At 40.6% G+C, this 15,369-nt stretch overlaps 1 long non-coding RNA gene across 4 annotated transcripts in view; it reads left to right on the top strand.

Moving 5' to 3' along the window:
- Positions 1-13,606, top strand: part of LOC141422618 (uncharacterized) — a 123,340-nt gene extending 109,734 nt beyond the window's left edge. For 3 of the 4 annotated variants that reach the window (XR_012447335.1, XR_012447334.1, XR_012447333.1), the window contains exons 4-6: positions 1,095-1,309; positions 3,120-3,181; positions 6,271-7,187. This is a non-coding gene — a long non-coding RNA (uncharacterized lncRNA). Of the gene's footprint in view, positions 1-1,094; positions 1,310-3,119; positions 3,182-6,270; positions 7,188-11,099 lie in introns of those variants that run through there. The other variant, XR_012447336.1, reaches the window with a different exon arrangement.
- The last annotated feature ends 1,763 nt before the right edge of the window (positions 13,607-15,369 follow it).

The raw sequence follows: 15,369 nt of genomic DNA, 5'->3' as shown, positions 1-15,369 counted from the left end.
GGAAGGGCCAGAAGCAGTCATTTGCTACCTGCAAGCCCCTGACAGGCAGTGTCTGCATCAAAACCTTATTTGTATTTCCCAGGAGGCTTTGCACCAGTGGCTATTTAATAAATACTTGTTGAATGAATAAACTGCAGTTTCCCACCTTTTTTTTTCATCCTGGCAGTTAAATTTGTTAGCTTAAAATAATTTTCCTCATCACAGTTTCTGAAAGTTTAAACATTAAAGTTTATGTTTATTTACGTATGCAAAAATAACAATTAATAGGCGGGGATGTACGTCAGTGATAGAGTCCTTGCCTAGTATGCACAAGGTCCTAGGTTTGATTCCCAGAACCAGAAAAAAACAGCAAAACAACAAAACAAAAAACCCCATTAATTACAAAAGTTGACTCCTCTCTCCCCTGCTGTGAGACTGTTGCAGTGGTCCCTATACCTATTGTCATGGCCTCCCCCTTCAATAAAGTCTACCTTACCATCTTAAAACAAAAAACAAAAAACTCAATTAATTACAAGCTGGGGTTGTGATTCAGTGGTAAAGTAGTGCCTAGCATTCGTGGGGAACCTGAGTTTGATCCCTAGCACTGAAAAACAAAAACAAAACAAACAAAAACCATTTGGGGCTGGAGATATAGCTCAGTGGTAGAGTGGTCTCATAACATGCATGAAGCCCGGAGTTCAATTTTCAGTACCAAAAAACAACATGCAAAAATATTAATTACAAAAGTGCTGTTTTATGGTTGTTTCATGTAAAAAATGGTAGTCTCTCTTATTTGAGATCTATAAACCATCAGGGCTTTGAATACCTAAAAAGTACCATCTTCCTATTTAAAACCACAGATTCTTTTGATAAACATACAAAATAAGACCTCCAGAAAGTCAAATATATTTTTAATGGTGCCAATTTTTTTTGTTGTTGTTGTTCTTTTTCTTTTACAGTGTTGGGGATTGAGCACGGGCCTCACACACATTAGGCAAGTGTTCTACTACTGAACTTCACTTCAGCCCCTCTAATAGTTTTTTGCTTTGTTTTGTTTTTGGTTTTTTTGCATTACTGGGGTTTGTCTAATATGTTTTTACCTTCATTTTTTTTAGATGCAAAAATGGAGTCTTAGAGAGGTTGAAAAATTTGCCCAAGATCATAGATCTGGTGACTCTTTGGACTTGGCTTTGAACTGGGGCAGTCTGGCTTCAGAACTGGACCTACTTCTTGATCACAGTATCAGTGTGTATACCACTGGCTAGTAGCTGTCTGGCTGGAGAGATCTCACCTCTGTCTGAACTCCAGGGAGAAAGGGCTCTCTTTAAAGGTTCCCATCTCAATTTTCCAACAGCTTTAATTGTTAGAAAGTCCTTCATTATATTGAACTGTAATCTGCCTCCCCAAGGCTTCCATTGATCTTCACAGTACAAATGTAATCCCTTTTACACATAACCACCCCTCAGATATACGTATGCCACCCTGCCCCCATGCCTCCTCCTCCACATGCTTTGTGGGAACCCAGAAAATAGGCCCTCTCAAGGTTCTAAGCCCCCTAAGCGACTCCAAGGGGAGGACTTATATGCAGGAGGCAGAATGTTAAATCAGGTATTACAGATACCTCCTAGGCAATGTTTAGAACAGGAGACAAGAAATTCTCTGGAAACCAGCTAAGCATTCTTACCATCCCTGAATAACATGCTTCCTTGTTGTGCAGAAGTTGCCATTCGATGTAATTGGTCCTGAAAGTGGGGGGCTCAGTGGAACAGCAGTGACTCCAACCCTCTGATCTGTAGCCAACTTTAGCCATACACAAAAAATTAGTGGGGATGAGACCCCAAAAGACATCCCAATGGGAGGATGGAAGGCCTGAACGAGAGGCGAAGAAGATCTGCAGCAGGAATGATGAGACCCCACACCCTTCAAAGTGCAGGACGTAAACCAATACCCTGGGGTGGGCATGAGAGAACTGGGGCTTTAGATTTAAAAAACACCTGTCCTGGGTTGGGGGCATGACTCACGTGGCAGAGTGTCTACCTGCCTAGCAAGCAGGAAGCCTTGAGTTCAAACACCAGTCCCACCAAAAAACAGTCTGTCTTCCCCCTTGATTCCGTTGTGGAGTTTGCAGGGTGGGTACAGTAGAAAAGCCACCAGGGCCAGCTCCCCTGAGAGAGCGTGGAGAGGAATGAGGAGAAGTGTCTCTCTGTCTCCAGCCTTCGGCTAGACTATGGCACCTGATGGATGGGCTTCTCAGAGTTGTAAGGTGTGCAGCCACAGTGGACTTCTCTGGAAAATACCCATAGGACTCTCCTGTCCACCCCATGGGACAAATTCCCCCTTGTCTAAAGCTGCAGAATAGCAATATCAGCGTCCCTTGGAATCTGGGGCCAGGACTTTGAGCAGACAGGCATTCCCATCCTCAATCTCTCAGCATCTCTCCCGGTGATTAACATAACATGACGCCAGGCCCATCAAGATAAGGGTCCTAATGGCCACGGTGGCTTCCCTTCCTTCCCTTCTTTATTGCTCTGCACTTTCCGCTCACTTCCAGCAGGGAAGACTTTAGAAGCATGGGGCTAGGCCAGCCGTTCTACAGGCAGCTCCCTGCAAGGCGTGTGCGAGGGCTCCTGGGACTGAGGCATTTCCCTTTAATAAGCTTCTCACACTACATTAAAGATAAAAGGGGAAGGGAAATATTTATATTCTGACAAAGCAGCTCTTCCCTTCAGGCTCTTGTTTTATTTATGAACTTGCTCTGTCCCTCTCTCAGTCTTTCCCTGTTTTAGGGGCTAGGCATTTGAGGTCCTTCTCTCCTTTATCATTAATTTGGTGAGCAAGTGACAGTGACGGGGGGGGGGGGGGGGGACGGACTTTAGAACCATTGTCAAAGAGATGGGATTGTAGGTGGGTGTCATTCCCAGGTGACACAAACAGCTGTTTCTCCATCTTCCTGGGAGCTGCTCCTCCCCACCACCAGCCTTAACATACAGCACTTGGTTGGCGGAAGGGATCACACTGGTTGTTACAGCATTTCAAATGAAGCTGTGTCAGTCCGGCATGTTGTTCAGAGGTACAGTAACTTGGATGTATGATTGTGTATGTGTGGAACCTCTTCCACCTCTTGTTTTCTTTTCCCACAGAGGTGATCCCTTAAGGAGGCCTATTTCTTCCAGCTAATCTGCCCAGTGCTCATAAAACACAGGTATGCTATTCTGGATCTTGATTCATCCTTTTGCAATGATTATCATTAAAAATTCAGGCCACCTATAATTCCAAAGCCTGGGCACACTGTTAAGGAATTAAGACACTGAAACATGCGCTAATTTCACACCTCCTCCAAGGAGTCTGCCTTAGATTAGTAAGAAGGCGAGGGAGCAGGCTCTGCTCTGTGGGCTTGGGTAACACGTGGGAGTAGAAGCTTTTCTGTTTTTAGACAATGACTTTTTTTTTAATGGTACATGGTGATCAATTAAAAATTTCAAGTAGGAGGAAAGAATTGGAGAACATCATTCTGAGTGAGGTTAGCCTGGCTCAAAAGACCAAAAATCGTATGTTCTCCCTCATATGTGGACATTAGATCAAGGGCAAACACAACAAGGGGATTGGACTATGAGCACATGATAAAAGCGAGAGCACACAAGGGAGAGGTGAGGATAGGTAAGACACCTAAAAAACTAGCTAGCATTTGTTGCCCTTAACGCAGAGAAACTAAAGCAGATACCTTAAAGCAACTGAGGCCAATAGGAAAAGGGGACCAGGAACTAGAGAAAAGGTTAGATCAAAAAGAATTAACCTAGAAGGTAACACCCACGCACAGGAAATCAATGTGAGTCAATGCCCTGTATAGCTATCCTTATCTCAACCAGCAAAACCCCTTGTTCCTTCCTATTATTGCTTATACTCTCTCTACAACAAAATTAGAGATAAGGGCAAAATAGTTTCTGCTGGGTATTGAGGGGGGGAGCGGGAGGGGGTGGAGTGGGTGGCAAGGGAGGGGGTGGGGGCAGGGGGGAGAAATGAACCAAGCCTTGTATGCACATATGAATAATAAAAGAAAAATGAAAAAAAAATAAAAAATAAATAAATAAATAAAATAAAATTCAAGTGTTAACAGGAAAAAAAAAAAAAGTTTAGCTCTAGTTGGTTAAGCCTAAAACAAAAATAAATATGCAGTTAGCTTTTCAAGTGACTAAATAACTCCCTAAATCTAATGAATAGTCTTCTTATGTAAGAGATTTACCAATTACCCTAATTTTTTCTGGCTAATACTAAGCTTACTTGTCAGAGTTGACATTAAAATTAAATGGAATACACAAAAAAAAAAAATAAAAAATAAAAATTTCAAGTAGGAGGAAAGCAACAAATGACCTGCCTAACCACTTATGGAGCAATGGGTAAGAGCACAGGCTGTGGAGCAGGATTCTTGGGTTTGACGCTTGGCTCTATCATTTACTATCTGTGTAACTGTAGGAGGCAGCTCCATGCCTCAGTTTCCCTACCTACAAAAGGGGCGTGACAATAGTGTCTATTCCTTAGGAGTCTTGTGAGGGTTAAATTTATAGATGCGTGTAAAGTACTTAGATAGAGCTTGACTCATAGCCTATTAGAATTTGCAATGAATTTGGATGTTAATATTACCATCCAAAAATAAAAATAACCAGTGAGTAACACCTGGCATATATTCTCGATATGCATATACCATGTGTATATGTATAGACTTACAATAATTTTATAGTAATGTCATCATATTATGCATTCTTTAAAAATAATGAAAAGCATCAAATTTGGGTTTATCTGAGCTTAACAGAAGAAAGGAACTAAGGTGCAACTAATGACCTTCAAATACTAATTCCTGAATGACAAGACATACAAGTTCCTAAAATACCATTCCAAGGTTAGAAGAAAAAAAATAATGAATGATGAAAATCAGTGGAGAGAGTTGGGGTGGGGGTTGGATTGGTGTCCTGCCAGGCTGGTGGTAAGGTGACTTAGTGTTCTCATGCTTCTTCCTGTCTCCCAATTTTTGATTCTTCCATGCTTTTTAATTTATTTGGGTTTATGGCATATGCATTCTGGTTTGCATTCATTTATTTCTCCAGAGGTTTAGTCCTCATTCTATATTTAACTGGATTCAATGTTTACTGCTGGTCCTTTTATGAGGCTTTCACATAACATTCTCTAATTTGGTCAATTTCTTGACTGACGATATTTAATTGCCAAGTATATTTTTCTTTCCTTTTCTCCCTCACTGGGAAAGTCTCAGTGGTGCTTAATTCCCCAAATTCTTTAATATTTGAGAACATCTGGCTATTGTTACCTCTGTGTATGGAAGTACTACTTGCTAAGTGCAATATTCTTTCTTTTTTATTTTGGTGGTACTGGGGTTTGAACTTGGGGCCTCATGCTTGCTAAGCAGGCACTCTACTACACTCTACCAGCCCTTTTCTGTGATAGGTATTTTCAAGATAGGGTGTCAGCTGGGTTCAAGTCATGATCGTTCAAGTCTGATCTCTGCCTCCTGAGTAGCTAGGATTACAGGCGTGAGCCACTGACACCTGACTTGGATACAAAATTCTTGAGTCCTCTTTCTTTCTCTTGGAAACGTCCATCATCTTCTGGTGTTGAATATTGCTGTTTACAAGGATGAAGCCAGGCTTACATGTTCCCTTTGTTGGATACTGGGCTTTCTTTTAGGATGCTTGGAGAATTCTTTCTTTATTCTTGAAATCTTATGGATGGTTCTATACAAAATTTTCCTAGTGTAGAAGAGGGCTTTTAAATCTGCAGATTCAAGTGGTCTTTGAGTTTGGTGAAAATTTTCTATAGTACATTGTCAAATATTTTTCCTGTTCTACTTTTTAGGGGTGGGGAGGAGGCTCTTCTTTCAGGTACAGGTGTTGATTTATCCTCTATTTCTATTCCTTTCTTTTCTAAATTTTTTATTTATTAGCATAAAGAGTTGTAGGGGGGCAGCTCATTGTGACATTTACATGTGTTTACAATGTATTTTACTTAGATTCACCCCCTCCATAATTCTTATTTTTTTCTTTAAGTTGCCTTGTGTGTGGGGGGAGGGGGCTGGTGTTTGAACTCAAGATTTAATCCTTGTTTTCTCCCTGTGTTTTAACTTTTACCATCTCAAGTATTTCCCAGATATGTTTGTCTTACGGAGTAAGAGTTGATGTTTTTTTGTGCATTTATTTTTTTTCTCATTTATAGAAGATGATGATGTTTAGTTCATAATTGTATCTTTAGTTGCCTGATTTCTCCTCTTATCTCATTCTTTTTCAGTAGTTTTCAACTTTCCACTTACTGTGTGTGTGTTCCTGAGTGTTACCAAAGAAGCTGAGGGGTATTTCCACTCCTGACACCAATAGCATAGCTTGAGAGTAAGAACAAACACAGAAAAAGTTAAGTGACAATCAAAACCTTCGACCAGCTCAAGATGAAGGATCAGACGCTGTATCTACAAGGAGGAGGAGGAGGAGTTATGAAGAGTTGATGACTGGGTTATTCCAAGGCCTGGCATAGAGGGTGAGCAGCACTTCCCTGGTCTTCCTGTCGGTGGAGGACTGGGCAGGAAAGGGAAGATGGTGGACAGTGGGTATCACAGTGTGTATGGGAGCCACTCCAGTGAGGCTTCATTTGGCACAGTGTTTGGTTTCTTGGGCTTTACACAGTCAAGGTTCAAATCTTCACTTTGTTACATGCTGGCTATGTGACCTTGGGCCAAGTGCTTGATCTCTCTGAGCCTCACTTTCCTCACCTGTAAGATAGGAATAAGTCATTTCATGGCATTGTTAGTGAAGATTAAATTTAACTCATCTAAATGGCAAGGTCATTAGCACATTGTAATAAATGGTGGCTATGTCTGAATACCTTGAGTCTTCAACTAGATCCTCAGGTTATCCAAGAAGGGATTGCATCTTATTCTCATTGTATGCCTCACATATAGTGAAATGATCAATAAAATGTATGATGACTTTATTGTATAAGTTAGCTTGTATTTCATTGCAAATAGCAGGTACTCTAACTGACTTAAACTAGAGACAGGTAGCCTATTGCCTGAAGGTCAAATTCAGAGACTTCTGCCTGTTTTTGTCCAGTTCATGAATGGTCTTTACATTTTGAAGTATTTAGAGGAAAAAAATCAAAAGAAGACTATTTTGAGAAACCAAAATTAAAATTTCAGAGTCTATGAGTGAAGTTTTCCTGGTCCACAGTCACCCTCATTCATTTATATATGAGGTGTGGTAGGTGGTCTGTGAAAGGCGATAGTAAACATTGCAGGCTTGATGGACTGACTGTATGTCTTCCTTGGCAGCTACTTAACCCTACCATTGTAGCACAAAAGCAGTACCTTAGAAGAGAATATCCGAGCACAGGAGACAGAGTGAAAAGTCGAAGGGCTCCTAGACAGGAGTCACCTCTCCTGCAGTATAGGCATGACTTTAACCAACCAGCATTAGGATTTTGGTCAGGTCGTTTCATTTCTCCAATTGTCTGGGAAACAAAAGATTGGACTAGATTTGGGGAACTTTTTTTGGGGGAAAGGAAGGTGATAGACCCTCGCTATGTAGTCTAGGCTGGCCTCAAATCTTCTGCCTCAGTCTTCTGAGTGCTGGGTTTACAGGTATGCATCACCACACCTAGCTCAGAGATTTCTTTTATCTCTAAAATGTCTATTTTTTTTATTTTAGTATTTTAGTTTAAAAAACTGGATATATTCTGAAGGTGTACATTGCAATTAGAATACTTCAGTTGCAGGCAACAGAAGTCAACTCTAGTTAATTTAAGCAAGAAGATATCTAATGTAAAGATATGCAGGAAAGTCACAGAAATAGAGGGAAAACAGAAAATACAGACTTAGAGTGGACAGGTGCCAGTGCAGCTCATGGTGGACAGAAATCAGTGGATATCTCTTCAGGATGCTGGGGTCTAGGCTGAACTCTGACCATTCTCAAGAATATTCAGAGCTGGGTGCCAGTAGCTCATGCTTATAATCCTAGCTTCTCAGGAGGCAGAGATCAGGAGGATTGCAGTTCGAAGCCAGCCTGGGCAAATAGTTTGAGAGACCCTATCTTGAAAAAACCCATCACAAAAAAGGGCTGGTGGAGTGGCTCAAGCTGTAGGCCCTGAGTTCAAGCCCTCGTACTAAAAAAAAAAAAAACCAAAACCAAAAAAACACCAACAACAAAACCACTCAGGATTGAAATTCCAATGCTACATTTCTAGTGTAGCTTAGATTTACATGAAACAGCCATCATGATTGTATCCAACAGGGAGTGATAGATAGTTCACCAAAGCCAGATGAGGAGCTATGACTAGAAAAAGAAATGGGTCCTGAGCAGTCAAAAGTGATTGATGCCCAGGATAGGGATGGGCATGGTTTTTTAACTGCCAAACATTGTAGCATGAAGAGCCAACACTGACTCTTGAGTTATTTGTTCATTCTTTCAACAAATACCTTCTGAACTTGTGAATGACATTTTGGAGGACACCAAAGGCATACAATAATGACCTGCAAGACTGGTAGGAAAGGGTCCTTGGACTTTGCTCAAGAAGTCCTGGGAACGGAATTGTATTCCTTTTTAATTTGAATCATTAAACTGTATCCTGGCATATACAACTGCAGCTCATTACAGGAGAGATGTTATGTAATTCTCTAATTATATGTATTACACTGTGGCCAGAGGATCCTGGGACAAGTGACTTCTCTCACACATCAAGGGGCAGAGCTAAAAGCAGGACTTGACTTTCTGACTTGAATAACTGTTCTGAACCAGCTGCTTAGCAACCATGGCCCCAGTTCAAGAGCAGCCACCCTGTAAGGAGCCTTGGTGCCCAGCTCCCCCACTAACTGTGAACTTCTCAAGGGCACAGTATCCCCCGAGCCTCGCATGGTGTTGGACACACAGCGGACAGATATTCAGAGAGGAGTCTGCTTACAGCTTCCATGGATGAAGCTGAGGTTATCTCTGTGCTAGCTGAAGACTTGAGCTGAGGAGTATGGGAAACCTCCTCAGGGGCTGTCAGCAAGGCCTGGAGTAAGGGTATAGAAAGGAACAGAATTCAGAGGGTTTTTCTAAGAGGAGATTAAGCTGTAAACTCCCTGGTGTTCACAGTGGACAACCTACCTGTCTCAATGTGCATGTTATTACTTCTGGCACATAATGAAGTATGATGACCTCACAAAACAAACCAGTGAGTGTGATCGTCTCCATTCAGCTCTCTCCCTTTCTATGGGAGAACGCTAGCTTGAGCCTCGACATTTGCTCACAAGGAAATGTTTATAGAAATTTGTCTTAAATCAAGTACTTGTGCATGTGTGTGCTCTTTGTTTCGGAAAACTCACCAGCTCGCTTGACTTACCTTTGAAGGCTGGTGGCCAGGCCTTGACTCAGCCGTCTGCCATTCCATAGTGGCCCTGGGCTCAGGCAGGCTCAGTCCTCTAAGGCCAGAGCAAGCAGCATTGGCTCTACAGCTGGACTCAGGGAGGATGAACCTTAGAGGTCACAAGAGCATTTATTAAATAAAAGTGTCACTGCTTTTTTTCTTATTTACGCTTACCTGAAAAAGGGGAGAGGATTCTCATTTCTACCTTTTTTTTTTTTTCCTGAGGCAATGGGTCTGCTCCAGTAGGCCCAGGTTTGTGAGAACACAGGGATTCCCAGCTTCCATTTCACAGCCTAGAGTCTCCAATTGTTCCAAGTCTTGTGGAGAAATCCTCAAAATTAAGTGAACCTCAGTGCACTTTGCTTAATAAATCCACATCACTCTGCACTGTAAGAAGTAGAAGGGAGAAAGAAGTTTGGAAAATCAGACTCCAGAATGTGTCATATCTGTGAAGAGACTGACTCCTTTGGAGATAATTTTGGGCTATTTCATACCCTTTTCTTATCTCTATGGCAGGAATATAGTGTCATTTGTTTAAAGTTTTTCTTTTAAACTGGCTTCTTATTGCCAGTTCCCCTACCAACCCCAAATGGGCAGTAACAATCTTATTACTTATATGGAAGAATCTTCTAGTGGGCCACCCCTTAGCTCTACTCCCCTCATAATCCAAAGAGTCTCCACAGAGCTCAGCTCCTATTTCAACTGGACCTCATTGTTTTCTGTGTAGCCACAAAGATTTAGAATTACATAAATTGAGAGCAGTGTTGTAGGATGTTACAAGACACTTTCAGACAGAAGGGTCACAGCAGTGTTAACAGTCATTGAGGTCCCGATGGAGCCATCCAAATGCAACTCACACCACTCTGAGATAGTACAGGATCACTGCCTTTAAAATGTTTCCCAACTTTTTTTTTTTTTAATGTCTAACTCATTCAGAGAGTGATTCAAATACTAGGAGCATCCAAAGACTGTTTGAAATTTCCATTCCATCGAGTGGCTTTGGATAAAGAGCAGTTCAGGCAGGACATGCCCAGGGCGCTGGGTAGAATGGCAGCAGGCTGGGGTTCACCAGTGCTCCAGCTCAGTGCTCTGTTGGGAGGCTTTGAAACCAGTTTTGGACCCAAGGCTCAAACACCTGAGCCGTGTATGCCAGGTCTGGCCACCCACCCCTAAACACCAAATAAAGAGGCATGATGAAGCCAGAGAAAGGAGATTTATTCAGGGCATGCCATGGGAAGAGGCAGAGTAAGCACTCAGCTCATCTTCAGCCATCTTCAGGGTACAGACATGAGTGATAGGTTTAAATAGACAAAAGAACTGGGGGCATGTATGCATAGTTAAACAGTCCTCGTCACAGGTGTAGTTGTGACTGGTGAGCCCATAATCTTGGTCAGACAGGTGACCACAACTTGATCCAGTTTTGGAAAGTTATCACTTGGAGGAAGCAATCTGGTTCCTGTTTGAGAGGATTCTTGAGGTAATTTTCCTCACTGGGAGGGTGGCAACTCCAGGTGGCTCCAGTTCCTTGTCATAAAGATATTATTAGTTTTGTCCTTTTTAGAATCCAAGGTGATTGTAAAGTGACTGTAAAGAGAATGGCTTAGAGCAAAGGCAGATACAAAATGGAGACAAAGATGTCAAGCTTTTCCTGTTTTTAATTAATTTGTGGGCTCAAGTAAGGAGTCAATGCTTTTCAGCAAAAGCAACTTGAATGCCTCTTACAGCTTGAGATACTGGCCTGAGGATCCTCAGGATGAAGGTTGTCTGAAGAAGCAGAAGGAGAAATGAAGAAAGGACATATGTACCGTGGATGGCAGATTTTCTCCCAAGCTGAAGGTGCTGACACTCCTTCTCTCCGTAATTAACATTCTGTGCAATGGGAGGTTTTGGTTAGGGATTTTTCCTCTTCGAAAAAGGGGGAGGCTTGAAGGAAAGAGAATGTTTTCAGTGGAGATGGAAGGGAACTTCAGAAAGCAGGGCAGTCTCGGACTAGTCTTTGCGCAGTGTTTTGTTGATCAAATAAAAACCTTTGCCAGGGCCTGATTCCAATTTATCTGTGTTACATCAGAACTCTTATAAGAAAAGGGGTGTGTGTGTAAAACACCACAATCCCAAAACTTGCTCTAAAGTTTATCAATGACTACATAGCAAGACCCTGTTCCTTTCATTCTACCTGAGCTGCTAGCCACCAACTGTCCCTTGAAAATCTTGTGTTCAGAGTGCTTCTTGTGGGGCTACAGATAATTAAAACGATGAGATTCAGCTTTGCAAATTGGCCTGAGTACCTTGGGTGATACCAAAGAAGAAAGGAGGATTTTGAGTCTCTCCAGTAAATCAGCTTTAATGAGGATGCTCTTTGGATTTCTTGCCATTCTTTCTAGTTCTAAAAAAAAGCTAGCAAGATCTGTTGATTAATCCTTCCAGCCATGCTGTCCCCAGGCGGGATGGCCCTCTGTCTAAAGTCACGTTCCTATCTTGTCACCCTTGTTTCTCTTGAACTGAAAAGGTCAGCTTGACAGAGGGATTGCATGTAACCTTTGCGATTTCCATTTGATCCTGTCAAGGAGAGAGGGCCGGATTAGGTTTGAGTTGTGAGAAGTTTCAATGGTTGATTCACAGTTGTCTCCTCCTCATCAGGGGTGGTATGTTTTCCAGCCTCTTGGGGAGTCTGATTGTGTAAATAAACTCATTCTGAGCTTGGCTTAAACAGGAGTTGAAGGCTTGAGGAGGGGTCAGCTGATTCAAAGTAGTAAAACCTTAAAAGAGAACTTAAAAAGATGTTTTTAGATAGAGCTAGCTCCAGTAAGGTAACAGCTTACCAACTGAATTAGAAACAGGTGGATTAGCTTTTCTTGAAAATATCCTTTGTTAAAACAGGAGGAAATGCTTGACATGACACGTTTCAGATTTGGGGCAACTGAGACTGTTTGGGAATGGGGAGACAATTTCCTGAATCCAGCATGTATGTATTAGCTAACGTTTGATGCTGTGGTTCATGGCTATACGATATATATATACTATACATGTTACGGATAAAATTCTTCCACTGGCTAATGTAGCCCTGTGATTGGCAAATGTAAGTAAATTCTGTGTTTATAGTTCTGTTTTTAAAACACTAGCTTGTTCTAAAAACTACCATCACCACCACCACCAACAAAATCTCCTGTTCTACCAATAATTAGTTCTAAAACCAAACCTCTGCCTCTCCCCCCCCCATTTAAATTTATATCATCTGACATGTTCAGAGTTCTTAATAGATAACAATTAGTTAAACCATTAGGCTAGCAAAGGGCATGCCAAGATGGGCTCACTCTACACAGACGTGGTTCATTCTAAGGTTGTATGTGTATGTACACATATTTCTCTATGTCTAATCTTATTCTCATCTCTCTAAAAACATCCACTGAGTGGTCTGGAATTTTCCCTGTAATTGTAGTGCAGAGCCTCTTATCCAGCAGGTACACCTAACTGGATGCACTATATTGAGTATCTTCCATGCATGGTAGGGGAAATAAACTTTGGAGCCAGGATTATCCTTGAAAAATTCCTTCCATGGCTCATAAAGTATGAATGTCTTGCATTAAATCTCTCATGGCTAGTTTTCCTCCAACTATTGAGCAGATTGCCATTTTGTTTTGTATTTTATTTATTTATTATTATTATTATTTGAGATCAGTTCTTGCTATGTAGCCCAGGCTGCCCTTCAGAGATCCTCCTGGCTTCTTCTTTTGTTTGCTTTTGGTTGGGAACCAGATGAATCAGCTGGCCCTTGACATTTCCAGGCCTGATGTACCCTAAATACTTATCTTTCATACTCCAGTTCATGTCCTCACCTCTGAAAGGGACAAGGGAAGTAAAGCAGCTGAGCCCATAGCAGTTTTGTGTCTTCTGTTCTACTGACTTTGGGGTCTCAGTTGAGTAGATGTGGTGATTGGAATGACCGCTCTTTCTCTTTGTGGTGTTGGGGATTGAATTTAGGGCCTTGTGTATCCTAGGTGAGTGCTCTTTCACTGAGCCACACCCCCAGTCCAGAATGGCCATTCTTGAAGGTGTTATTTTTTTTTTCTTTTTCTTTCTTTTTGTTGGAGGGCCAAATGCACACAGTTGAATATGTATTGTATGATGTGTTATGATGCTACAGTAAATACTCATGAAATTAATAAATGTTTGAGATGATATTGTTTAGTTCAGTTGCTCTATTGATTTTTTTTTTTTTGGTAGTACTGGGCTTTGAACTTAGGGCTTTGTGATTGCTTGGCAGGCACTCTACTGCTTGAGCTACACATTTAGCCCTCTATTGAGTCTTGTGTGAATATAAGCTGTTTTTCCCCAGTGGAAAAAAGAAATCAATGGCTTAAATGTCTTGAAGTAGCAAATTATGTGAAAAAGGGTAAAAAAATTACCAATCACTTTTAAAAAAGTGAAAAGAAGACAAACCTTAGACTACTTAGATGAATGTCTAGCTGTAAATATTCCAACATTATATATATTATATACACATATAATATTGGTAATTTTAATACCAGCACTAATCATTTGGAATACTCTTACATTCTTCCACTTTAATATTTGTATATTTAGTAGAAACTTTAAAAAGTCACATTACTAGCCAACAAAAGTCATTTCATGGTTATGATATAATTATAAGGTAGTATTTTGGGCTGTCAAGATCAAAGACTTGAAATATGACTTACAAAAAAAATTCAAGAGAGCCCCCCCACCCAACAACCTTTTCGAGGGCCTTAGCCAATAGCATTTTGTCTTCTGTTTTCCTTAGATTTTGGGAACAGAATCATACAAAAGATATATTCTCCAGAGGCATGTGAATTAAAATTAAAGAGTAAAATAAATAATCCTGGATGAAATTTCTCCTTCTGATTTAAGAAATGAGAAATAGATGTACTCAATGTATTGGAAATAAAAATAGGAAAATTGTACTCAAATTGTGAATTGAGGGGATGGGGATGTGGCTCAGTGGTACAGTATTTACCTAGCATGTGTAAGGCCCTGGGTTCAATCCCCAGTACCAAGAAAAAAAATTTTTTTTTAAATTTATGAATTGTGTCCAAATTCTGAAAATGGATGTTGAAAAAATTTATTGTTATTTTTGACTGAAGGCAAAAAATCACTTTTAGTGCAGTAAGGGTATCTGTCTAGTTTATCTTCCTGGGATTTATGATAGGTTATCTATAAAAATTAAGCATTTTTCTGTATGATAAGAGCCAAATGACATAGTCTACATAGGTTTTGATTACCATAAGCTCATCTATGAACTGTTGATCTGATCTGAATGGGCTGATTGCAGGGTGAGTTCAAAATGTTATTTATTTTCTTCTGCTTGTCTAAGGTGATCAAAAACAGGATACACCAAGTTGTAATTTTCTCTTGTTGCCTCTTCTGACTTCCCCAAGCTAAGACAAAAAACCAAAACAGAAAAGCAAACAATGCTAGTTCACACATATGGTATTTTTAGATGGCAATGACAGTTTTGGTCATGAACTGCCAACCCTTTAAGAGAAAAAAACAAAAAAGGAAAAAAAAATGTTTGTGATGCTTCTTTTCTCTGGTAACTCAAGAGTAGAGCTTCAACCCAGAAGCTTTCACTTTCTGACAGATTTGGCACAAAACATTTCAATTTTTTTGAAAGAATTGATTCCCAGAAATGGAAGAACCAATTGAAGACCACATGTAAGGAAAAAACAACAACAACAACAACAACAAAAACCCCAAAAAACCCCCAAAACTTCAATTAAATTAGATTTTTTTCCTCCAAAAAGATAAAACCTTTGCTTTTGCCACTGAAAAATGCCACCTTCAAGGAAAAATTCAAATTGTCATGATGTGATAAGCCCATGTGAGATGTAGATGGGCTACTTCCTGGAAAGATGTTCTCCCTAAGGACTTCTTTGCATTACTTTGTCACTAAAAGGCTATCCTTCCTCACAAAGCACAAAGATTAGTAAGGATCACCTTCGTATTAGTAAGAATAATATG

The sequence above is a fragment of the Castor canadensis genome, chromosome 4, assembly GCF_047511655.1.
Source record: "Castor canadensis chromosome 4, mCasCan1.hap1v2, whole genome shotgun sequence".
Taxonomy (NCBI): Eukaryota; Metazoa; Chordata; class Mammalia; order Rodentia; family Castoridae; genus Castor; species Castor canadensis.
Note: the sequence above shows the minus strand (reverse complement) of the source record. Positions and strands in the feature narration are given on the sequence as shown.